Source organism: Dama dama, chromosome 19 (assembly GCF_033118175.1).
Source record: "Dama dama isolate Ldn47 chromosome 19, ASM3311817v1, whole genome shotgun sequence".
Lineage (NCBI taxonomy): Eukaryota > Metazoa > Chordata > Mammalia > Artiodactyla > Cervidae > Dama > Dama dama.
This window is the reverse complement of record NC_083699.1, coordinates 58938188-58964352: the sequence shown is the minus strand read 5'-3', so window position 1 is coordinate 58964352 and position 26165 is coordinate 58938188. Positions and strand designations below refer to the sequence as shown.

The following is a 26165-nucleotide window of genomic DNA, read 5'->3' as shown; positions in this document are numbered from 1 at the left end:
AATATTTTATCTATAAGAAAGATGTATTTGTTGTCCAACTAGATTATGAACTCCTTGATAACAGAAAATAGGCATTATTTATCTATATATTCTGGTAAAATTAATTGCTCATAAGAGGTATAGAATAAATTTTAATTCATTATTATAGAAAAAAGAGGGAAGAGGTCTGAGGAGAAACTTTGATGGGTACCTACATCTAAGGCCTTGCTCTGGCATCCTCATTCTCTAATTTTCCCTTCTTTATATGCTAAAGCTTCCATAAAATGTTTTAAGGCAGAACAACGTCTCCTTGTTTGGGACACAAAGACTTAGGCCACCAATTTTTTGTCCACAGTGACTTGAGTTTCTTCATGGTGGGAAGTGGGAAGTTCTGGAGGAGACAAATACCTTTGAGAAAGAAACTACCCAGGATTTAGCTCTGGGTAAAATAATAAAAAAGTTCCTACATTGGTCTCTTTGGATTGCTAAATGACAGAATCCAATAAAGGAAACCTGAAATAAATTACTAGAGCAAGTAATTCATTTTAAATTATTGCAGTTTATTTCAATTTTTTCAGACCCAAAAAACTTTTCTCTGATGGAAATGACCCTTGGCAACAATGACATTCTGACACCATGCATGATGCACCCTCTTGGGAAGTCTGAATTCCATGTCACAATGGCTCTGTTCAGATTACCGGGTTTATCTTGCCTGTAAGTCCAATTAGACTACTGAGGTTTCTAATGGCCTCTGTCTGCTTTGTAAACCATCACGCATGCGTGCTGTTGCTTCAGTCATGTCTGACTCTGCGCAAACCTACGGGCTGTAGCCCACCAGGCTCCTTTGTCCAAGGGATTCTCCAGGCAAGAATACTGGAGTGGGTTGCATGCTCTCCTCCAGGGAATCTTCCCAACCCAGGGATCAAACCCATGTCTCTTATGTCTCCTGCACTGGCAGATGGTTTCTTTACCACTCGTGCCACCTGGGAAGCCCCATAAATCATCATAAAGAATATTAAATCAATAAACTTAACTGCCTCTATATGACATAATTTTACCTCTATGTGACTCAATGTACAACCAGAGGCATAATATCAAAATGTACCATAATGCTGTTTATATATGAATTTTGGACTAGCTGGAAGAGGGTACCACAATTAAGTGGGTCTCATAAGATGAGCCTAAGACAGTTTGTTCCTCAGCAAACACAGTTCAGACTCTGAGTGTAGAAGAAAGATCAAAGACTCAGAGTCTAAAACTGGCTTTACTCTCAGTCCTAGATGTCTGAGGATGATTTGCATTGGTAGTCAGTATCATTTGGGTAACCTGCATGCCCTACCCTGGGCCTCAATTTACTTATTTCAAAATGAGATGACTGGACTTTTTATTTCTTATATACTTTCTACCTGTAATTTTTGATGATGCTTTGCCCATAAATCCCTTTCACCTCAATCTTTAAATCTTAAAAAATACGAAATGTGTTTATAAAGTTCTTTGATGTCCCTAAACATTATTCCACATGATAACAGTACAATTCATGAAGCTTAAATTTTATCATTTTAGCTTTGCCTCAGAGGCCAAGTTTTATGAGAGCCTTCATTTGCATCACCAGAAGCTAATTTAATAAAAATGAAGGAACCCCTTTTAGAAATAAATTAAAATTGGTGTTGGGGGACAGATAACTTTATGTTAAAAACAAAGCAAAACAAGCCAAAAAAAAAAAAAAGAAACCAGGAAGCTAAACTTAGAAGGGGTCAAATGGTTCTGAGTTCTAAGGAATGCTGTCATCTTATTTGTGCTGAGAAATTGGTTCTGGCTCTCAATGCACTGAAAGTAGAAGTTTCTAATGGCAACTTCCCAAATCTCTGGTCTCTTGACCCAATATCTTTTGTACCACTTGCCCCATTTTCTTGAAGCACAATCTACTACATAGACACACAGGTACACAGCACCATCCATCCTAGAGTCAGATAGATTTATCTTTGGAGATGACTTCAGTATATGAGATGTAAGACACAACTAGATGGAAAACTAGTGAAGACCACTTCACAGACAAAAACGATATGGTTTGAATGGGCACTTCTCATTCTGGTCGGGAGAAGGAAGCATAAAGTCAAAAAAGACAAGGGTTAGGAAACTGATGTCTAATGTTATATGGTGAATAATAGGTTTGTCTTTGACAAATTCCTTTATAATTATTTTTTTCACTGTCAAAAACTTCATTCAACACATCTTCACAATAAATAATTTTTGAATGAATAAATCCTAAAGTTCTGACTTAAATTTCCTAATTGTACTAATAACAATAGCTATTTCTTGATTACTATTACTATGCCAAGCACTGGGGATACAAAAATGAATAAGAAATAGACCCTGATTTTAAAGAGCTTACCATCTATAGTTCCTGACTCTTGTAGTTATGACAAAAATAACAATAACCATCATTTTTCATTCATATCACCCAGGCACTGTGCTCAGTGGACAACATACATTAATATAAGCTGCCAAAGTTCCCTCCAGTTCACCAGATACCCTGACAGTGAGGTGATCTTGTTCTGTCCATGCATCATCTTTCCAAAACAAATGGACCTAGCAAAAATTTAGACAATAGGCAGGGATGTTTAAGCGATGTCAAAACTGTCTACAGTAAACATATGAGAACTGTAGTTGATAATGAAAGAGTGAAGTAAACCAAAGTGAAAATGGAAGAAGTCATCTGAATCACCTTTAGTATACTCTGTCTAAAGGCACTGTTACACTCTGAAAATCACAATGCAATACACCCTACATTTGGCATTCCAACAATGACACAAGGGGATGAATGCTGTTTAAGTGTTTTAAGGCTCTCTAGCAAAAGACCTTATAGCACATTAAATAGAAACTTACGAAGACATCATAACCTGCTGGATTTCAATACCAAAATATATATTTTGATCTAAAATTTAAAAAATTATTACATTGAATTTCCTTGTAGTATTTCATAACCTCTGAGTGAGGCATTAAAGTGTCTTTCCTTTCCCCCCATCAACTATAAGCTTCTGTTTTCTTACCCTGGGCGTCTGAATCTTTTATATGCTTGGGTTCTATTCACTGCCTGTTATTCAGACATTGAAATCCCAAATGTTAATTGTTCTTCCAAGTACATTGACAAAACAGCAGCTAAATAAGGGTAGACCAGACTGTGGTAGACTCTGACATGCATTTATGGAACAATGGGGCTCTGAGAGACAGCCTTGTAGCTCACGGGAAGACATAAGATGTGCTATTTTGACTGCTTCATAGCAGAATGGGGAACACACGCACACAAGGGAATTATGCATTTTACTTAGTTTTGCCCAAAGTCCTCAAGGCAACAGAATCTTGTGATGTCATCATGAACTTTCTTTCTCTCCTTTTACATTGACACAAAGGCTAAAAATTTCTAATGACATCACAAAGGAAATACAGAGTCTACTTTGATTCCATTAGAAATCTGTTGCTTTCAAAGAGACTTGTACCAAAATGTAAGAATCTTCCTTCCTGACAGGGTGTGTGTCACCGTGCTGATGCACAGTGGGTGACACCCTCCCGAACGCAATTCAAACCAGCCAAGAGCAAGGATTCACAATTTAGGTTGGATAAAAAAGACATACTGAATATTGAGCACTACAAATTTTCTTTTTTTAAAGAAGGAAATCATTTAAACATGTATTTCTTCAGGGATATTCAAATTTCTTACTCATGTCTGGTTACTATGTGACCACTATTTTTGTCCCTTTTTGAGTGGGTCACAAAAACACAGGGGAAGGTAGAGGAAGCTTTCACTCACAGGAATGCAGTGCAGCTCAATCTTTTGTTTTTAAGGTGCAGTGATTTCAGTCTCTAAATGTAACTTCAGGCAGTCTGAAAAGAAACAGGTTAAAATCTCTTTCAGTTATAATTGGTATTTCAGATTTAATTAAAAATTAAACTTTCATAATGTTTCACCATCCAAAGCAATGCATTATCAGTCAAGCGTAGCTTTTTTTTCTGTTAAGGAAAAAAAAAAAAAAAAACCCTCTTCCCAGAGTAGTTTTTTAATGAAAAGGAAAGGATCTAAAGAGGAAAAAAAGCAATTCTGAAAAACAAAATATGCCTCCATGTTAAGGACTTCATAATGATATGACTAGAAAGTCAGTGTTTCTAAATTTTACCTATATTGTGATTAAAAAAAAAACCCTAAACAATTTCAAAGCTTCAAGATTACATACAAGGTTATTTCAGAGAATAAAGAAGAAAATCTACAGTCTGAATACACATATTAAAGGGAAATTACAACTTCAAATAAAATTGGAAAATAACATTAGACCCACTACTTTCAAATGACTGAGGGGCAAATGGTGAAGCAAAGGCAAAGAAACATATTTAGCAATACAAATGCCCATTGCAAGGTATTAAGGGTTTAGTGCACTCCAGATCACATAATACTATATAGCTCATTGTATGAAGCACTGTTGTTTGAAGCAACATGGGAAGACCATCAGGGTTTAAACTACCCCATTTGGTTTAAATAACCATAAATGCATCTTTTAAAATATGTGTTTTTAATTTTTGAATTAAGAGTCCAGGCATTAAGATAAAAGTATTTAATAACTATCTGGGCTTAAAATGTCATATTAATTTTTTTAATCCTTTATTTTTTCATACAAGATCACCTATAAATAATAGTTAAAAAAAAGACAGGATTAAGTCATCCTTATTTTTAGCTTCAAATAACTGATACAACAGGTTTAGAAAAATATAGATTTTTTAGTATAAAAAGGAGATAACACAATTATCTTTTACTTTACATCATGGCAGTCCATTTTTTATATATTTGTAGCACTAAATGTGGTATGTTTATGTCCATCTTCATATTAATGCAAGGTAATATTTTAACATCTCCACATATAAGAGCATAATCATAAATCAGCCTTGAAACTGCATCTATTTTTAGAAAATGTATCTATTTCTTACTTGTGAGTTCCTCTTTCTTTTTCCCTTGGATTATATAAAAGAATATTTTGTGTATTGTGTCTATTTGATACATACAGGTTGTAATTTCAAACTGGTTCAAATTCACTAGATCTATCCATGAATGGATACACAAAAATAAAAAATAAAAAAATCACTGACTAACTAAACTCTTGCCCTGCTTCTCACATGCCTGAATTGGACTAAAAATCCACCAGTGTAAAGACAGAAATTATGGAGGCGTCACCAGGGACAACTGACTATGAGGAGGGGAGTGCACATATTTCCTTATAAGGCAACAAAACATTCATAGAAGAAGCTGACAAAAATAACTCATGCTCAGAAATAATGTCGAAATAACAATAATCCCTAATAAATGATTCAGAAATATAAGAGCTGCCTATCTCTATATAAATCTGAATCACCAATTGATACTGTTCTACTCACCGATCACATGTGGTTAGTGAAACTGATTCACTGTCTAGTTTAGATAAGAAAAGGTGATGGCAACGGGACTGCATATTTATGTATAAACTATTTAACTGACAACTCGCAGTTCAATTTAATGTCAGATTTCCTTTTCCTTAATTCACCAGATGTTGAGTGAAGTGAACTCAGTTCAAAACAATAAAGCATTTTCTATGAATAGAAAGTCTACTAAGTTATATTCTCCTCTTCTCATGTCATTCCTCTTTCTCCTCTTTGACCTTTCTTTTCCCTTCTCTGTCTCTGCCTGTTTATTCCTTACTTTCACTTTCCTCCTTATTTATTTTTTCCCTTTCTCTTTTTTCCCCGCTTGGTGTGGGTAATGAAGCTCAAAAATAACATCTTGTATCCTGTTGAGGGAAACTTGGTCACAACTATCCTTCCAGATGACAAACTCATTCTTAAATGTCTGTTTTCCAATCCAAAGAAAACAGAGCAATTGAGAAAAGAGAGACGCAACATCACTTACCACTACCACCACCACCACTTTTAATTCCCATGCTACATTCATCATAAGGAGGACTGAAGTTTATTTATGTTATCCCCTAACCTTAAATAGGACTGCAAATAAGACTAATAACAGGACCATTTTGTGGCACTCAAGCAAACGGCTGGGCAAAACAGATGGATCCTACTTTGCGCCAGGACTCAAAAAATACAGTCGCCAACTCACTGTTGGCGACTACGTATCTTGGCCCAAAGATGGACCTGGAAGTGGGACCAGTTGTCTTTGATACGAATACGGTTCCTATTCATATCAGCCTCATGAGAAATCATTAACGCTGCTACTATGCAGTGGGGTTAAGTATTGGTTAGAAACTGGAAGATCGGTCATCAAGAAAGTGAAATATTCTGAAGGCATGCCAGATTAGATTAAGGAGCAGAGAAGTTAAGACTAGGATCTTATTTTTGGCACTATTGTCTACTTTTCAACTTCTATTTTTGTCAAGTTCAGTACTATACACTGAATCCACCTTTAAAATACTAGATTTCCGGAGTATGTGTCATCAATTAGAATAGCTTGCTCTTGACATTTCAAGTTCCAAAATCTGTTAAAAATTTTTCAAGTTATCCAGAACAACCTTAGTTATTATTAAAATTGACCACCAATGTCAGGCTTCTTTAATCAAGATAGAATCTTGCCAGGCTTTATAGAATACAGTCAATACCCAGTGATGCACTGGTAAACAACTCAGTAATCAATGCAAATTACAAAGCCCGTAAGAATGCTTCTCTTGGCAGAGACCCTTTAGCAAAGAAAGTTGTACATTCTGCACTAGTTAAAGATTCTGAATGTCTTTCCAGAGAAGCAGCAAATGCATTATATTACAGTAACCCATCCTAAGTCACAAGGCCAAAAAACAAAGCCCCAGACAATAATAAACTTAAGAGGGGTGAAGAACTATAGATCTTAGTAATGACTAAGAAAAAAAGGACTGCTTCTGACTACACTCTACTTTTTAAAATCCTCACATAGGTAGGGGTTTTATATTTCACCAGGTCACAGAACTTCAAGGAAAGCGCTACAAACCACTCCAATTTAGGAAGTCTATGCTCATCCAGGCAGTTCTCTTAATGCTCTCCCAATTCTTCAGCACCTGATCAGATTGTTTTAGTGAGCTCACTCACCTCTCTATGACCACACTTGCCTGTGGTCAGCATGAGACCAAATAACAATATTTGATTATTTCTCTTAGTCTTTGTTTCCTTTTCACTTAAAAATTTATTGTGAAAAAATTCAAACATATGCAAGAGTAGAGAGTATAGTAAAATAGGACTCCCCTCTCCCCAAAAGAAAAGAACTCCTATGTATTTATCACCCGAGGTCAGTGTTTACTTCATCTATGCTCTAACCAACTTTTTCTTCCATCAGATCATTTTAAAGACAATCCCAGATGTCATATTATTCCATCCATTAATATGTTAGTATATATTATTTAAAAAGAATGGCTAAAAAAATCATACCACCATTATACAACATCAAAAATAATAGTAATTAATATTATCAAATATTCTGTCAAATGATTGACTATCTTTTTTAACAGCTGACTAGTTTGAATTAAGATCTGAACAATATCTGCACATTACATTTGAATCACAATTCCCCTTTAACCTATAAATTTCCCATTTCTTTTAAACATTTTAACTTTTAATTTTGAAGTAATTTCACATATATGGAAAAGTTGCAAAGGTAGCTCAAAGAATTCTCATATTTCCTTCACTATGTTCTCTTAACTTTAACATTTTACATAACCAAGGTAAGAAATTAACATTGATACAATACTATTACCTAAACTACAGACTTTATTCAGATGTCACCAGCTCTTCCACTAATATATTTTGTCTCTTTCAAGGATCTAATCTATGATACCACACTGCATTTAGTTATCTTTTATCCTAAATCTCCTCTGCATGCTAAATCGCTTCAGTTGTGTCTGACTCTTTGTGACCCTATGGACTGTAGCCCATCATTCAGATTCTCCAAGCAAAAATAACTGGAGTGGGTTGCCATAATGCTCTTCTCTAAAATCTCCTCTGATCTGGAACAATTTCTCAGTTTTTTCCTGTTCTTCAGGACCTTGATAGTTTTGAAGAGTAGTGGTCAGATATTTTGTGAAATGGTCCTCAGTTTGGATTTGTCTGATGTTTCCTCATAATTGGGCTTCCCTTATGGCTCAGCTGGTAAAGAATTTTCCCACAATGTGGGAGAGACCCTGGGTTCGATCTCTGGGTTGGGAAGATCCCCTGGAGAAGGGAAAGGCTACCCACTCCAGTATTCTGGCCTGGAAAATTCCATGGACTACACAGTCCATGGGGTCGCAGAGTTAGACACGACTGAGCGACTTTTACTTCACTCCTCATAATTAGACTGGGGTTACAGTTTTAGAGAAGAATGCAAAAGAATGAAGTGCTCTTCTGTTAACATTATGTCATGGGGTCTCTGATATCCACATGACTTATCACTAGGGATGTTAATCTTGGTCATTTGGTTAAAGGAGTATCTGCCAGGTATCACTTTCTTTAGTTTTAACAAGCATAATTTCTTCAAGTTTATTGAAGTATGATTATGCAATAAAAGTCATCCTTGTAAGTGTAAAATTTAATGATTTTAAGTAAATTTAGAGTTCCGCTATCATCACCACAATTCAGTGTTAGAACATTTTTGTCACTCCAAAAAAGATCCTTCATGTTCTTGGGCAGTCAATTCCCACTATTATTCCCAGTCCCAGACAACTAATCTGCTTTCTGTCTCCAAATATTTACATTTTCTGACCATTTCTTATAAATGCAATCACACAATATGTGGTTTCTTGCATTTGGCTTTTTTTTCTCTTATCATAATGTTTTTCAGATTGATACATGCTGTGGTATATAGTGGGACTTCCCAGGTGGCACAGTGGTGAAGAATCTGCCTGCCAATGAAGGCGGCACGGGGGTTTGATCCCTGGTTCGAGAAGATCCCCTGAAACAGGAAATGGCAACTTACTCCAGTATTCTTGCCTAGAAAATTCCATGGATAGAGGAGCCTGGCAGTCTGCAGTCCATGGGCTTGCAAAGAGTCAGATACGACTGAGTGACTGAACACACAGGTACAAAGCATATAGCAATAATCTATTCCATTTTATGTATGAATAGTATGCCTTTGTATGAATATATGACATTTTGTTAATCCATTCATCAGTTGATGGACATGTGGATTTCTTCCAATTTTTTACTATTATGAATAATGCTGCTATGTGCATTTGCATATATATGCCTCTCTGTGGACATGTTTTCATTTCTCTTAGGGAGATTCCTAGAAGTGGAATTGCTGGGTCAGAAAAATAAGTTTATTTAACTTTTAAGATATCAAGTTATTTTCTAAACAGGCTGTACCATTTTAAATTCTGACCAGCAACCTATGAGGGTTCCAGTTTGTTTCTCTCTTCACCAGCATTTGTTACCCTGCCTGTCTTTTTACTATAGCCACAACAGTTGGTATAAAGTAGTATCTCACTTCAGTTTTAATTTACGTTTCCTTGAAGATTAATGACATTGAACATCTTTTAATGTGCTTATTAGACATTGTTATATATTTTTTGGTGAAATATCTATTCAAATATTTTGTCCAATTTCTTCATTGGGTTGTTTTTTTATGATTGAAGAATTCTTTATGTATTATGAAATTTAAAAATATTGTATTATATATATATTTGAAGAGCATAAATTTTCTCCCAGTATTTTCACTTTAGTGGAATCCTTTGAAGTGCAAGAGTTTTTAATTTTGATGAGATCCAAATTACTAAACCTTTTTCTTTTTTGTATCATGCTTTTAGGGTCAGATATAAAACTCTGTGTACCATAAGGTCATGAAGATTTTCTCCTTTCTTTATAGAAGTCTTCTAGTTTTAGCTCTCGCATTTAGATCCATGATCTATTTTGAGTTAATCTTTGTGTATGGTGTGAGGTAGAAATCTAATTTTTAAAAAAATTTTTGTATAGTCTTAGCTCCATGGATATTTATTTATATTTATATTATTTATATTTATTATATAATTTATATAATATTTATATAATTATATTATAATTATATAATAATTTATATAATATTATAATTATATAATTATAATTTATATTTATATTATTTATATAATTATATTATTTATATTTTACACAATAAAATTACTTACAATTACAGTACTGTATGTTCTTCCACATTACAGTTTTTATAAAAAAGTTTTTAAAACCTGGACGTTTAAGTTATCTAACTTTGTTCTCCTTTTCAAAATTATTTTTATTGTTCTGAGTCCTTTGCATTTTCACATGAACTTTAGGATCAGGTTGTCAGTTTTTATAAAAATGCGTTTATTCTTTTTGATTCTTTTTCTATTCTTATGAATAGAATTGTTTTCTTAATTTCATTGCTTGTTGCTAGTACAGGCATACCTCACTTTATTGTGCTTTGCTTTATTGTACTTTGTAGATACTGCATTTCTTACAAATTGAAAGTTTGTGGTAACTGCTTCAAACAAGTCTACAGGTACCATTTTTTCCAAAAGCATTTGCTGATTCCATGTCTCTGTGTCACACTTTGGTAATTCTTTCAATATTTCAGTGTTTCATTATTTTATTTCTTAAGGCAATTAAAAAAATTTTTTTTATTTATGTATTTTTGGCTGTATTGGGTCTTTGCTGCTCAGGTTTTTCTCTCTCTTTTTTTTAAAATTTTTATTCGTTGGAGGCTAATTACTTTACAATATTGTAGTGGTTTTTGCCATACATTGACATGAATCAGCCATGGATTTACATGTGTTCCCCATCCAGATCCCCCTCCTGCCTCCCTCCCCACCCCATCCCTCTGGGTCTTCCCAGTGCACCAGCCAGGAGCACTGGTGTCTTTGTTATTAATGATTTCTGATGCAAAAGACTCCAACTAGGTGAAGTCTCAGATGATAGAATTTTTAGCAGCAAAGTCTTTTAAATGAAAGTGTGTACATACATAATGCTATTGCACACTTAATAGAACTACAGTATAGTATAAACATAATTTTATATGAATTATTGAAATCAAAAGATTTGTGTGACTTGTTTAATTGAAGTGGTCTGGAACTGAACCCTTAATAATTCTGAAATATGCTTATATACAGAAATACAATTGACTTGTATATAATGCTCTTGTACTCAGTGAACATGTTATGCTCATTTTTTAGTTTGTGTGTGTGTGTGCATGCATTTCTTAATGCTTAATGCTACATACTTATAACATTTTCTGCAAATAAAAGTTTTACTTTTTACTTTCCAATCTGGATACTTTTGATTTCTTTCTTTTCTGTTTCTTTTTTTCTTTCTTTGCTTTATTTCCTCTTTTTCCTTATTTTTCTTGCATTTCTGGACAAATATGCTAGTACAGTCTTTAACAGAAGAGGTGCGATCTGACAGCCTTGCCTTTTTCCGTTATCTTAAACCACTCAGTTTTTCATCATTAAGGATATTAATTGTAGGGTTATTTTTCTTGGATGCTTCTTATTTAGGTATATGTATTCTATTCTTAGATTGTTGAAATTTCTTTCATAAATAGATATTGGATTTTCCCATATGTTTTTGTATATCTAGTGCAATAGCTATGTGGGTCTCTCCCTTACTAATATGTTCAGTTTAGTTCAGTTTAGTCTCTTAGTCCTATCCGACTCTTTGAGGCCCCGTGGACCCCAGGCTTCCCTGTCTGTCACTAACTCCTGGAACTTGCTCAAACCCATGTCCATCCAACCATCTCATCCTCTGTTGTCCCCTTCTCCTCTTGCCTTCAATCTTTCCAAGCATCAGGGTCTTTTCAAATGAGTCAGTTCTTCACATCACGTGACCAAAGTATTGGAGCTTCAGCTTCAGCATCAGTCCTTCCAATGAATATTCAGGACTGATTTCCTTTTAGAATTGACTGGTTTGATCTCCTTGTTGTCCAAGGTACTCTGAAGAGTCTTCTCAAACACCACAGTTCAAAAGCATCATTTCTTTGGTGCTCAGATTTATTTATGGTCCAACTCTCACATCCATACATGACTACTGGAAAAACCAAAGCTTTGACTGAATGGACCATTATATTACATGAATTGATTACTGGATATTAAACCAATTGCACTCCTAGGATAAATGGTCAGAGTACATAATAATACTACAAATTGCTGTATTTGCTTTGTGAATACTTTGTAGAGGATTTTAGTTTCTATAATTATGAGGAATACTGCTTTACTTTCTTATGATGTGTTTGTCTGGATTTGGTCTCAGGGTAATACTACTGAAATAGAATGAATTGAAAAGTGTCCCTGTTCTCTCCATTTTTGGGAAAATTTTTGCAAAATTGGTGTTATTTCTACTTTAAATATTGGATAGGATACAGTGAAGTCATTTGCATCCAGACTTTTCTTAGTAGGATCACTTAATTAATAATTCCATCTTTTTATTGTTATAGGTTCATTTAGACTTTCTATTTCCTTTTGAATCAGTTTTGGTAATTTATGTATTTCTAGAAGTGATACCATTTTTTCTAAGTCGCCTTATTTCTTGGAATATGTTTTTTCATAGTATTACCTTTTAATCTTTTAAATTTCTTTGGGGTTGATAATGTCTCCTCTTTCATTTCTGATTCTGGTAATATGTTACATCCTGTCCGTTTTTCTTGGTCAGTCAAGCTAAAAATCTGTCAATTTTGTTGCTCTATTCTAATAAGCAACTTTTGGTCGCACTGAGTTTCTCTATTATTTTCTTGTTATATATTTCATTGATTTATGCTCTGATCTTTATTATTTCCTTCTTCTTTGAGTTTTTAATATACTTATACCACATTTATGTTTACCTAAATAATTATATTATCAGTGTTTTATATTTTTTGGGTATATTTTAAATACTGTTTGCTGTCATTTCTTTTTAGCCTGAAGAATTTCCTTCAGTATTTCTTATAAGGCATGTCTGATAGCAGTGAATTCTCTTTATTTATATTTTAATATCTTTATTTTACCTTCATTTTGAACAGTTTTTCTGGATATGAAATTCTTGATCATCATTTTAAAAATCTTTATTTCCTTTAACACTTTGAATATATTACCTCTCTGCCTTCTGACTTTAAATGTTTTTGATGGGAAATCAACTGTTAATCATAGTGGTGTTCCCTGTATTGAATCAGTCTTTTTTTTCTCTTGTTGCTTTCAAGAACTCTTTCTCTTTGGCTTTCTAAGTTTGATTGTGAAGTGACTATGCATAGATTTTCATGGTTATGATGTTTGGAATTTTCTTGAGTTTCTTAAGCATGTAGATTAATATTATTCATAATATTTGGCAAGTTTTTGGCCACTGTTACTTTGAATATTCTTTTTCTTTCTTTTCTCTTCTGCCCTCATTCTCTCCCATCGCACATGTTAATATGCTTGATGGTTTCTCACAGATCTCTGAAGCTCTATTTTAATTTTTCTTCGTCATTTTTTTCTGTTCTTAAAATTTGGTAATTTCTACTGATCAACTTCAAGCTCACTGATTTTTTTTTCTTCTGCAATCTCAAATCTGCTTTTGAGTCCCTCTAGTACATTTTTTAACTTTAATTAATGTTCTTTTTAACTTCAGATTTTTGTTTCTTTTAAAAATAATTTATACCTTTATATTAATATACTTTATATGACTAGTAATTGTAGTAAATACTGTATTTAATTGTTTAACATGATTTCCTCACTTATTTAAGTATATTTGTAATAGCTGCTTTCAAGTCTTTTTTTGCTGAATTCAACTTCTGCTCTTCCCCTAACCTAGAGATACTTTCTATTGACTGCTTTTTAAACTAGGTGTGGGTTAAAATCTTGTTTTCTTACATGTCTCAAATTTTTTTTCTTGCAAATTGACATTTTATATAATACACTGTAGTAACTATGACTTCTAATTTTTCCCTCAGGGTATTGTTGCTGCTATTACTATTTATTTGCTTTTTAGTGACTTACCTTTCTAGTTCTGTGGTATCTGTCTCTCTCATACTACGTAGCTACTGAAGTCTCTGGTCAGGTTTTATAATTTCCATTTTCATTTCTTAACTAAGACTTGCCCCAGTATCAGCATAATTTGCAGTTTGCATCCAATGGCTGGTCAGAGTTGTATGCAAACAACAGGCCAATAAAATAACACACTTTGCTGATAAATATGTATATGGGTTGGAGAATTCATTCAAAGTTCAGTCAGTTTACAAGTCTTCCTTGGTTCTTATGTTCCACTAGGCTCCTTCTTATCTCTTCTACAGTCTAGGATATGTGAATATCCTGGACCTTCTCTGATCTTTCCTGAAATATGCATGAAGACTTTCAAACCACCAAAAATATGTTAATTTTATCAAGGAGCAATATGGTAGTCTTCTCATCCAATCCTTATTAAATTTCTGGTTAATATGCCAGTCTATGGATAAGGCAATGGCAACCCACTCTAGTACTCTTGCCTGGAAAATCCCATGGACGGAGGAGCCTGGTAGGCTGCAGTCAACGGGGCTGTGAAGAGTCAGACACGACTGAGCGACTTCACTTTCGCTTTTCACTTTCATGCATTGGAGAAGGAAATGGCAACCCACTCGAGTGTTCTTGCCTGGAGAATCCCAGGGATGGGGGAGCCTGATGGGCTGCCATCTATGGGGCTGCACAGAGTCGGACATGACTGAAGTGACTTAGCAGCAGCAGCATGCCAGTCTACTGCCTACCCCAACCTGAATTGCAATCTCAGTCTAGCTATGAGGTTTACACTTCCTTTTGGTTTGCCACTGAGATTGCTACTATTTTGACATTACCCAGGGTCATGTGGTTCTTCACGTTCTATTCCACCAAGCCAGCAGTGGAGCTGTGGTTTTCATGGCTGGCCCTGCCTGAACTATTGTGCTAGTCAAGTTTGGGGAGGGGTGAGGAGAGGAGGTAGGCCCAACTGAAACACCAGACCCCACTTACACCAGTTGTATCACAATAATCATTAATGTAGCTCTTTTTGCTCTCAAAAACATCCAATTTAGGTAATAAAAATTATAGTCTCCTTCTACATAGTGATACTAAACAATTTACAATATTCCTTCAGCAAAATTATTTGCCTTTTAATGCAAGAATCAGAGGCCCAACTGCAGGGATGTGTGTATGGGTGGGTGAGGAGGTCCAACTGCTATTGAATGAAAGTTTCCGTGACTGTTAGATGTATACAGAATATCCTCAACTGCCTGTCTCCCTACAGCATTAGAAAGCACAAACATTTTGGGAGACAAGAATGTCTGTCAATTCTGAAAATCCTTAATTGACTGGGCCATGGGCTTCCCTTGTGGCTCAACTGGTAAAGAATCCACCTGCAGTGTGGGAGGCCTGGGTTCGATCTCTGGGTTGGGAAGATCCCCTGGAGAAGGGAAAGGCTACCCACTCCAGTATTCTGGCCTGGAGAATACCATGGACTGTATAGTCTATGGAGTCGCAAAGAGTCGGTCGTGACTGAGCGACTTTCACTTCACTTCACTTCATGAGAATTGGGAGGATGATGGAGGATCAGGATGAGGGTGCTAAATTTCAGCCATAGGAGATAAATAATTTTGCCTTGCTTTACAGAGCTAAGAGGAGTCACTCAATGAGAATAGGTAGAATTACATGATTTATAAAGGACTGCTAGGAAATTTAGAGCTTGAATGAGCTGAAATAAATCCATTCTAAGTGGTTGTGGAGAACATGTTATCTAGACTTAATCTTTCATAAAATGGTAGCTCAGAGGTCTCATTAAAGAGGTTCGAATACTTACTCGGATCAGGTTAGTATTCACCAAGTTATTCTTTCATGGTTTTCTGTCTCAGTTTATATCCACCCAGGAACATACTAAGGTGATATATTCCTCTGGGAGCTTAAATAACTCCTATAAAACAGAAAATTCCCATATAGAAATGGGAGTAATATGCACTTTAAAAGTGATTTTTGCTTTACATGATGATCCACAAAAAATTCCCTGGAGAGAGTCTCCTAGAGCATTTAAATTATGAATAGATTTACAAAATCACTCCTATCACATAAAATGAGATAAACATGTAGTATCTGCTTCTAGGAATTTTCAAAACTGTTTTTTTCCTTCAAAGAGACTACAAGGTATGTGAAAATCAGCAAAAATTTGTGCAGTAGAAATTCAGAATATATGATGCATTAACTTCAAATATCTTACTGATTTTTTTTGAATCAACATTATGCTTCACAATTTACAAAGTGTTGAAGAAATCAAAGTGTCCACCAAACTTCATCTAATTAAAATGTCATAATAATTCATTTTTGACCCAGGAATGTGTAACAGTAAATGTTACTATTTCTATATGGAATACAAAGAGTCTAATCCATGAAACAAAACATGCCAACATTATATAAATTGCTTAAGGACATGAATAAGTCTGATGATGGAGTATTTGATGAAATTCCATCAACTTGTACCATGTATCAGTTAGGCAATACACAGGGTACAACAAAGAAGAAACTTGGAACCTCCATCTTTCTATTATGTAGATTAGAGCAAAATCAAAATAAATGGTTAGAGAGATTTTTTTGGACCTATGAAATAATACTTCTCTAGCTAATCTCTCAGGTAAAGCGGGTAGATACTTTTTAGCTGTGTGTTTTTATTAGGCTTTTCAATCTCTATAGAAGAATTTTAATACATCTTCTAACCTGATTACTATTTCTGCCTTTAGTTAACAAAGAATAGCTGGATTCTAAATGTTTCCTAGTAATACCATCTAGAATTCACAGTCATCCAATACCAATCTAAGGCCAAACTTAGAGAAATAGTATATAAAGGAAATTAAAAGTTATATAGTCCTTTCACTGGAGCTCAGTATCTAGATAAATTCTAAAATCCTACTTTGAGTTATATCAGAATGAAGTGTATTCTACCTGGTCTGTATTTTATGGGATTGAAAATACCAAACTGCACGTTACTGAAATGTTATCAATCTATAATGGAGGGCCACAACTGAAGTGCACCTATAAAATATTATTTGTTTCTCATGAAAATGAATATTGGTCATGCTATTTATGATAAAACACAGTGATCCCTTTATACACTGATGGGTATCATAGGAAGATATTTATTTCTAGTCTTAATAAAAGCAATATACTTTTTCAAAACATACAAGAATCAACCTAGTTTTTCTAGGAACTGAACTTCATAGACTTATTTATACCTTTATACTTTATTTCATTTTCTTCTACCCTCAATGCTATTCAAATTAGATGTCTGAAGAAAAGTAACAGATTTGTATCATGAGGGTTCAAGACTAAAATATAGCTTTAGATAAGCATCTTTTACTAATTCATCTGAAGGTGATTCTTGGCTTTCTATGTAAGAATAGAATAACTTGTAACCTATGGAGCAATAGTAGCTATTTTCGACTCACTAATAAAGCATATAAAATAGGGCAGTTATGACTGACTGTGCAGGTTGTACCCTGTACAAGGGCACCTAGTATAGCAGTGTGTTCTACTTTATAAGCTATATTCCCTGGCCAAGCTACATCACCTGGAAGAGGGTTTCCTTTAACACTTACACAAAGGTGGAACCTTTCTGAAGTTGTTCTTAACCTCTGCACGAGTAACAGAAGCCCTCTATAACATGTTTTTAGCATGTAACAGAAGCCCTCTATAGTATTTCTAACAAAATATAATTGATTGCATTGATACTTAGTCAGTTTCCTAGTTGTTACATGTTACATGAATGCTGGGGTAAATCTGCTTACCACTTGAGTTTAAGTCTTCATGACTTGGACTAAGCAGTTTTTAAAAAACAGAATGTTAGTTATAGAATAGGAGAAAAGGATGCTCCTACTGTCTTTCTTTGTAGGAAAACATACCTTACATCAGATCATATTCTCCACATACTAAAGGCTTTTCTTCCAAAATAGAGTTGAGAAGTGAGTACAGAGCATACTACTATTCATATCATTATGATCTCATTGATTAAATTGTCTCCATTGTGGAATTTTCAAGCAATGAGAAAAGAAATTTTTAAAAATCTTAAATAAGTTTAGAGACAATGGGTTATTTGTATAATGGAATGCCAATTCACTTCAGTCGTGTCCGACCCTGTGCGACCCCATAGACGGTAGCCCATCAGGCTCCTCTGTCCCTGGGGTTCTCCAGGCAAGAATACTGGAGTGGGTTGCTATTTCCTTCTCCAGAATAATGGAATACTTTGCCTAAGTTTAGCTGGTGGTGTCCACTCTCCCTGAGAAATTTTATACAGTTAACTCTCAATGAATGATTTGCAAGTGAGTGATGCATGAAACATTTTATGTTAATCTTTTTTTGACTACAAAATTAACACATATTCATTGCAAAAGAACTGTAAAGTACAGAACAGTCTAAGAAAAAACCTACAAACACCGGAAGTCTGATCACAGAGTAAACCAACCACTACTGACACTTCAGCATTTAACTGAGACATGACAATTTTAATCCCAGTTTGGCTTTCTTTTTCTCCTCTGCACATCATTGCCTCCTATTTTCACTATTTGGTACTTAAACAATAGTAATTGTTTTTTGCAAATTAATTTAGTAATTAACCAAGTATGATTTTATTTCATAGGTCTGAGATAGATTATTATTCATTCTTATTGTTCATTGTTGTTGTTGAGCTATTCATTAGAATATAAGTTAAATTTTATCTAATCCTGCCCTATGAAGATTATCTATTATACACAACAAAGTATGACATTACATACTTTGTGTCAGATCATTTCTGTTTCATAATATGGATGCTAGGAATATCTTTCTTAACCTATGAAAAACAAGAAGTAAAATGGTGAATTTATGCTAAAGTTAAATATTATGTACAAGACCAAAGGCAAATCATTCTCAATAATACGCTTATTACTTTATTTTGGTCTTTACTGTATTATTTCAAACTACATTATTAGTATGGGAAAAAACAGAGTTAACTATGCTTATAAAGGTAAAGCACCATAAAAGCCCCAATGCATCTCTTTCAAGAGGAGCTATCTGAGGAGCTATCCTCTTTCTGTGAACTCTGTCATGTAGAATTACATCATCTCCCATGGCTCAGATTATTTCCAATTCATAAAATGCTTTAACAAAAACTGTTATGAAGTGGGTTCTGTTATATATTCATATAACTTCCTCCTCACTTTGGTTTAGCACAGAAATACACAATACATCAATATGTGTTTCATTAAGACAGTTGTTTTGATATAGTAACAAGTTGGGCAAATAGAGGAAGTGTGCTGGATGTAATTTATTTACATTTTAGTAAGACCTCAGATGAATGATACCACACAGGAAGCTCATAGTGAGGTTATGAAGAAATAGTGGCTGAAAAATGCCTTGAAGTTTGGAAGCCATTAAGTATTACTTAATCAATAGCATTGCTTCTGAATTAAGATAGTATAACAGTTCCACAGGGATAGGTACTGTGGTCTATGACAAATATTATTCAATGCAGGCATTAAAAATTAAGGGGGTATATAAATTTTCCAAAATATGATAAATTTTTGAGGTTGTAACTTAGAACATACATCAAATGCTAAAGTTTTAAATGGATAGCCTATGATATAAAAATCCCATCAAAGTCCAAAGGATAGAACTATGCTTCCCTAATACACAAAAGCTTACTGCTAAAATTTCCTTTTAGTAGAGATGCTAACTTTGTGTTAGCATTTGGATGTCTACTACTTAGCATGTTAATCCTTTTGTGAATGATTATAAATATCAAAGCAAGTTCTTTAATGAAATAAGAAATTCAGAAGACAACAATTTTCAATCTACAATTATAGTAGCCTGTACTATTTCTGTCTTCAAATTCTGAGCAGTTCACCTTTGCTTTTAAGACAAATTATTACTGGGAATATTTCAGAGATTAATGTGCATGGCATTTAGCTATTCAGCATGTTCCAAAGAGAATTTTTAAAAATCTTGAAAAAGTAAATAAAATTTTCAAGCATGATAAAAGTATGATAAAGATATGAAAAGCATAAAGAGGCCAAGGTGAGGACAACATACAAAAGGTATGTTGTGAATTTTAATATATTTGCTTAAATGTAGAATAAGACTATATTTGTATTAGCCATTATAAAAAGTAAATATTTTATTAGTATTTGTTGTTTTTGCACTTTCCCTTTATTTCTTAATCTGCCAAGTAGAAAGCAAGCTCATTGCAAGTAAGAAATTTTTGTTTTCCTGTACTATAATTCATAATAATTAGCATGCTGCCGAGTAGAAAATTGATTGCAATATTTCTTTATTTGTTTGGTGTGAAATATAAAGTACCTGGCCAAGAGGGTATAGTTTAAAAACAATGACTCATGCATACTGTATAAAGGAACAAAATAAAAGTTTCTAAGAATTAAAATAAATTATACCACTAAATGGGAAAAATGAGATTAATTATGCTAAACTGCTCTAAGGCACTAAAATTAATACAAAGAACTATCTTCAACTGAAAATAAATCAATGTCAATGCACACTTAAAACTTATAGACAATTAAGACTTCCAGAGAAATGAAAACATGAAGATGGCATCATGAAAATGGTTTGACTCAATATAACATACTATTTCTGTAATACTCTATAAGAAGTGATAAATTATGACAAGAATTCTAATTTCCTGATTGTATAGCATATGAATTATCTATATTACAGTAATTTATAGAATTTCAAGTTTTATAGATGTTCTTGATGAGAATTTGAGCACTATGACTTCAGATGTTAAAAACTCATAATTTCAATTGTAAATCAAAATTTTAGTTTTAACAATTCTTAAAAATCACATTTTGAAATGGTAAACAATTAGGTAGCCTTCAAAGTATTCTTAATAAACTCTTAAATGTAAAATTTTTCTAGCAATTCAGGGGAAATTTAATAATGGGAAATCATTCATTATAAATCTCTTAATGAATTATCATAGTCTGAATAATCATTATGTTTTTAAGGGAAGAGGTCATGAATCTGAATTCCAAAGCTTACTGAACCATTTCTGGCACAGTGCTGAATAAATGTGTGTTGAAATTGATTTTAATTGAAAAAGATATCACAAGAAAAGTCTATGTCCATCAAACAGTTAGTGTTTGACAATATTGACCCCTAAAACACATATGGTATACTTTAATACATTCTTAATAAACAAAGAAAGGGTTAGAGAATAGTATTCTAAGTCACCTTACCAGTATAATAAAGAATATCTGTCTTAAATCAACAATTAATATCCATATTAACAATGGAATAAACTAGCATCATTATCACATAATCAAGAACAAGAATGTTTCCTATCATGATGATTATTAACTTATAGCCAGTGAAACAGAACATTAAACAGAAATAAGAGGGGAAAAATAAGATAGAGTCATTATTGTTTGCAGACAATTTCATGACCTTGAAAACTCAAGAGAATTTATAAGAAGCTCTTAAAATTGTTAAGAAAGTTGAATAAAACAGCTAGGTTATAAATATCATAAGAAGACATGACTTTTCTCCTGAACAATTAAAAAATGAAATGTAAGCAATTAAGGACAATAACAAGAATACAGCATGCTTATACTTGAATTAAACAGGGAATCTGGGGACCTATATGAATATAGACATCTTATTTACATCAGAAGCATTACATAAATAGATACATGCAATACTTCTAAAGGTGATGGCTAAATATTGCAAATATATGAATACTACTTGACAGGTTTAATAAAATTCCAGTGGATCATTTTTATAAAATCAATGAAGTAAATTAATCTTGAATAATAAGTAGGTGATAATAGTCAAAGTATTCTTGGAAAAAGAAAAAAAAGGAAGGATTTGACTTAGATCTGTAAACATACTGTGGAGTTCTAATGGAAACAGTATGGAACCAGTGAGAGAAATGAAAAAACAGTTAATCCAAAAATAGATCCTAATGCTGACTATAAAATTAGTAAGCAAGAAAGATGATACCCAAATGAATGAGGAAATGGTGCTGGGACAGTTGATTAACTATTGGGAACAAAATTAAGACACTTAAACTTTAGGCGAAACTAATTTCTGAAAAGGATAGAGAATTAAAAATACAAAATAAAACCATGATGATATTATAAAAATGATGGATACTTACTAGACCTCAAGTTGTTTGAAAAGAAGATAAAAGCAAAGGCCACAGTCAGAAAGAAAAAAATACAGCAGAATTGACCATATAAATATTTAAAATTTTCTCACACCAACAACAGCAAAATGGCATATGAAAACTGGGAGAAATCCTTTTGCAACAAGGTTGACAAAATTAATAACTTAGCATTTAAAAAATCTTATAAATCATTGAGACATATATGAGTAAAGGATATGAGCAAACAATATTTAAAATGAAAACAATGGCAAATAAGCATATGTAAAACATTGTGGTTCTGCATCAATCAATTCAATGTGAATTAAAACAAAATAAATCCACTTTTTGTTTGCTAAATTGGCAAATATTTATAAAGGATACTATTTAAAGCAGGTAAGAGTATAGTTAGAAGAGTACTCTCACATATAATTAGGGAGGAGTTATCAAAAGGAATTTGAAAAGTTTATATACTCTAACCCAAAAATAATCTTCTAATTAATACTGAAAATATAATCCAAGATGCAGATAAAAATCTAAATATAAGAATAGTCCTTACAGCAGTAGGAACAATGGTGAAAATTAGCCAAAATGTCAAATATGGAGGATTTAAAAATTTTTGCTACATAAATATGTTTCAGTATTAAGTAGCCATTAAAAATGTGTACTTTATGACTATTACTAATAATGTAATAAATGCTAATTTAAGAAGTACAGTCCAATTTTTATTTTAAAATACACATACAAACATATATATGAAAATATATACTTAGAAATATACATATAATTAGAAAGAAGCAGAGCAAAATCTTAGAATTATTCATTCCTATTTAAATTTTATTTGATATACATTTCTATTTTCACAGTTATTCTATTCTATGAGCATACTTTACTTTTAATATGAGAAAAATTATTTTAAACTTAAAAAGAATTTATATGTATTCAGAATCTACTCAAGAGAAAAAATTCAAGCATCAATAAAAATCAATTTTCTTATACATATGGAATTACTATGCGCATTCATCTGTGAATCGCCATAATTTTTTTATAAAAAAAATCTGAGATACCTGATTTTTTTATTTTTTTATCTGAAGAACTTGATACTTTCTCTAAATTAAGAGCTAAAAATGTAAAGTCATTTTTAAGTTCCATATTTGACCACAGTGTTCTTCAAGTGCTCTAATGACCCTTCCTCTAACAACTTCTAGATAAAGTTTACCTGTTCATCAATTCTCAGTCTCAGAATGTTTATTTGGCCCATTTAGCCAACACCAAGGAAGTCACCTTCAACCAACTGTGACAGACATAGTGAACTGTGCATTTGATTTTCTCATTTCTTTTGCCTGGAACACCAACCATGCTGAGTATTCCGAAAGTAACAATGGATGGAAGTAGGATTTTTCATCAGTGCTTAAAAAATAGCTGCCAAAGTCAAGACATGCAATAACCTTCTAAGTAAGTTTGCTGGCTCCACATTGTGCTTGAAGGCACACCCCCTCCAAACGTCTGCACTCACCATCTGCTATTCAACTGTAGAATAATGCACTCAAGTCTGGTGTTGCTTGGCATAGGCAAGGATAGTCAATGTCCAACTCCATTCTGACATGTGCACCATATCAGGAACCTTATGACACAGTCCTCAACATCAATGCAGCACTTTCAAGCCCCACTGAACATCAATCAAGTACAAATGACAGTCAAGCTGATAGACAAAATCAAAGCCAACCCTAAACACCTACTGAGCATAGAGCTCTCCAGTTTGCCTGCAGCTCACCTTCTATTAAGATGATAGCTTTGGCCCAGTCTTCCATGCCAAAACAAGTCCATGGAGTCACTCTGGCAAGAAGAAGGGTCTATATCAATGTCAACAAACAAGTTCCTTGCTGCCGACCCTACCATCTGTCCTCCTGCTTCCCACCTACCTTACTTTATGTGGACCTTGATGAATGGGATTCTAATAGTCCAAGATTCTAGTTGAGCCAGCGTTTGCAGATGGGGTCAACATGACTGCCCTCTGGGCAAACACCCAGGGTAACATAGCTGAAGGGTTACCAGGATAGTGTTTTTTTACAAATTCGATGTTAGAAACAAGCAAATGACAAAGTTCCTATCAGTTCTTTAGCTTCAGGTTTGTGAATAAAGTGTTCTGTTCGGTGGTTAAAGTGAATATGATTTCCCTTTAAATTCTTTGAAAATGTTAAACATACTAAAGAATAAATTTCATTTTCAAAACTAAAGATAAGGGAAATAAAACAAATACGTAAAGATGAAACTGAGATTGTTTTAAAATATCCATGATGAAGTTTTAAGAGAAAGATTTGAAATTTCAGAAATATATAGAAATAAGACTTCATAATGTAATATTAATATAGAAGTATAACATTTCATTCTGCATTAGATGAAACAATATTAGAGAATATTGCACATGCTAAATGGAGAATAATAGCTTTCAGACTTATTCTCCAGAAGTTGTATAGCACTTACAGAGACTTTATAGTAGAGCAGTAGAATTTGATGCAATCTTAAATATAAATAGTTTCTGGGGAAATCAAATTTTCTGATCATAAAAAAGACATATGAAATATAATGCATCAACATTGCCTTAAAAAGTAGTAAATAAAATTAGTTTTCCAAACATTTTGACAAATCTTTTCAATTAGGTCATTAAAAATACACTTCAGACTGAAGCTAACATCATATAAAACAAACAGAAAATTTCAGGAAATTCCACTGGTTCCAACCAAATTCAATTTAATATGCTGATACAATTATGTGCCTTTATTTTTTGTTCAAAGGATACTAAATGTATTTCTAGAATGGTCTATGAATTTACCAAAAACAAAACAAGCAAAAACTTTGCCCCAAATTCAACATATCATTCATGTGAAACTGTAGGCTCTTTAAATAACTAATAATTGTAAAGAGAATCTTTACCACATGAGATAATGAATGTTAAAATATTATATACCATAAGGCACCATACACAGAATTATTCAGAGCATCTATTACAGTGTTTTGCATATAGTAAGTACTTACTAAATGTTTATAGAATTGATTAGAATTTAATTAAAAGGAGAGGTATAATGAGACTTCTATAAGTAGATTTCAGATCCTTTCAAGATCATGGGAAAAAGTTCAATCAGATTATATTACTGGGTACCATCAGTTGTCTTTGATGTTATGAATCAAGAAGAGCTCCTATTGTATCTAAAGAAAATTTTTGTAGAATTCTCTTTGGAGAAATTTCAGTGGAATAAAAAGCAGAATTATTTTTAATTTCTAAATATCTCCAAATTTTCTAGCATTCTTTGGTCAAGTAAGATAATGCGAAAGAAATTCTACATAAAACCCAAACTTACAATGTACCAGCCTAATCATCTGGATAATCTCTTTGAGTTTTCCTAAAATATGCTCCCATCCCATTTTCTATGGGAATTCTCCCACTGATTAACACAGAGAATGAGAATTTGGCCTGTGCTCTATAGACACCATTGAAATGTGGCCACCTGAGGCATGTAGGGAGGACATCCAGCTGGCACGCCACATGTTGCCCTGGAGTGGTGTACAATGAGACGGATATTTTGGCTAAGAATACCTGGACAGTCTCTACAAAGGCCCTGATTATGAAAAGGACTTCAGTATCATCATTGTCTCTTGAGTATAATATGAGCCAGGGAAACTTCTGTTTCTAAGTTTATATCTTTTACCCTCAAAAAGCACTTATAAGAAAAATCAAAGAAAGCTGGGCCATTTAGAATAGAATCTGAGCACTATTCACATCACTGGTAGAAACTTTTCTGAGAACCTCAGAGACTTTAAAATTGATGCTGGAGCACATTACAGACTTGACCATAAACTAAAACGTAGCAAACTCTGTAAAACAAAGTATGCAGAAACATAGAATGAAAATTTATATCTGTAGTGCAGTTGTTGGACTATATATTATGAAAATGAATTAATTTCACTCATTTAATTACTCATTTAAGAAATATCTGTTGGTTTTATTTTTATTTTAAGAAACTTGTGGGAAAGAAAATCAGACATTTGAACTGCAATGCCAATGAAACAATTTTGTCAATTTTGAATCTATTTTTTTCAAAACACCATACGTGATTAGAACACATAATGCACTAGTATTTTTGCCAATTTTT

General features: G+C 33.3%; 1 protein-coding gene across 38 annotated transcripts in view; it reads right to left on the bottom strand.

Annotated features, from left to right (window-relative positions):
- The window catches only part of ZBTB20 (zinc finger and BTB domain containing 20), an 846735-nt gene that overhangs the window by 495186 nt on the left and 325384 nt on the right, over nucleotides 1-26165 (bottom strand). For 31 of the 38 annotated variants that reach the window (XM_061167116.1, XM_061167114.1, XM_061167129.1 and 28 more), the window contains one exon: nucleotides 3788-3861. The exons of 3 other annotated variants lie outside the window; for them this stretch is intronic. The gene's annotated coding sequence lies outside the window, so the exon portion shown is untranslated. Of the gene's footprint in view, nucleotides 1-3787; nucleotides 3862-15699; nucleotides 15811-23788; nucleotides 23851-26165 lie in introns of all 38 variants that reach the window. 4 more of the 38 variants (XM_061167131.1, XM_061167122.1, XM_061167121.1 and 1 more) reach the window with 2 other exon arrangements.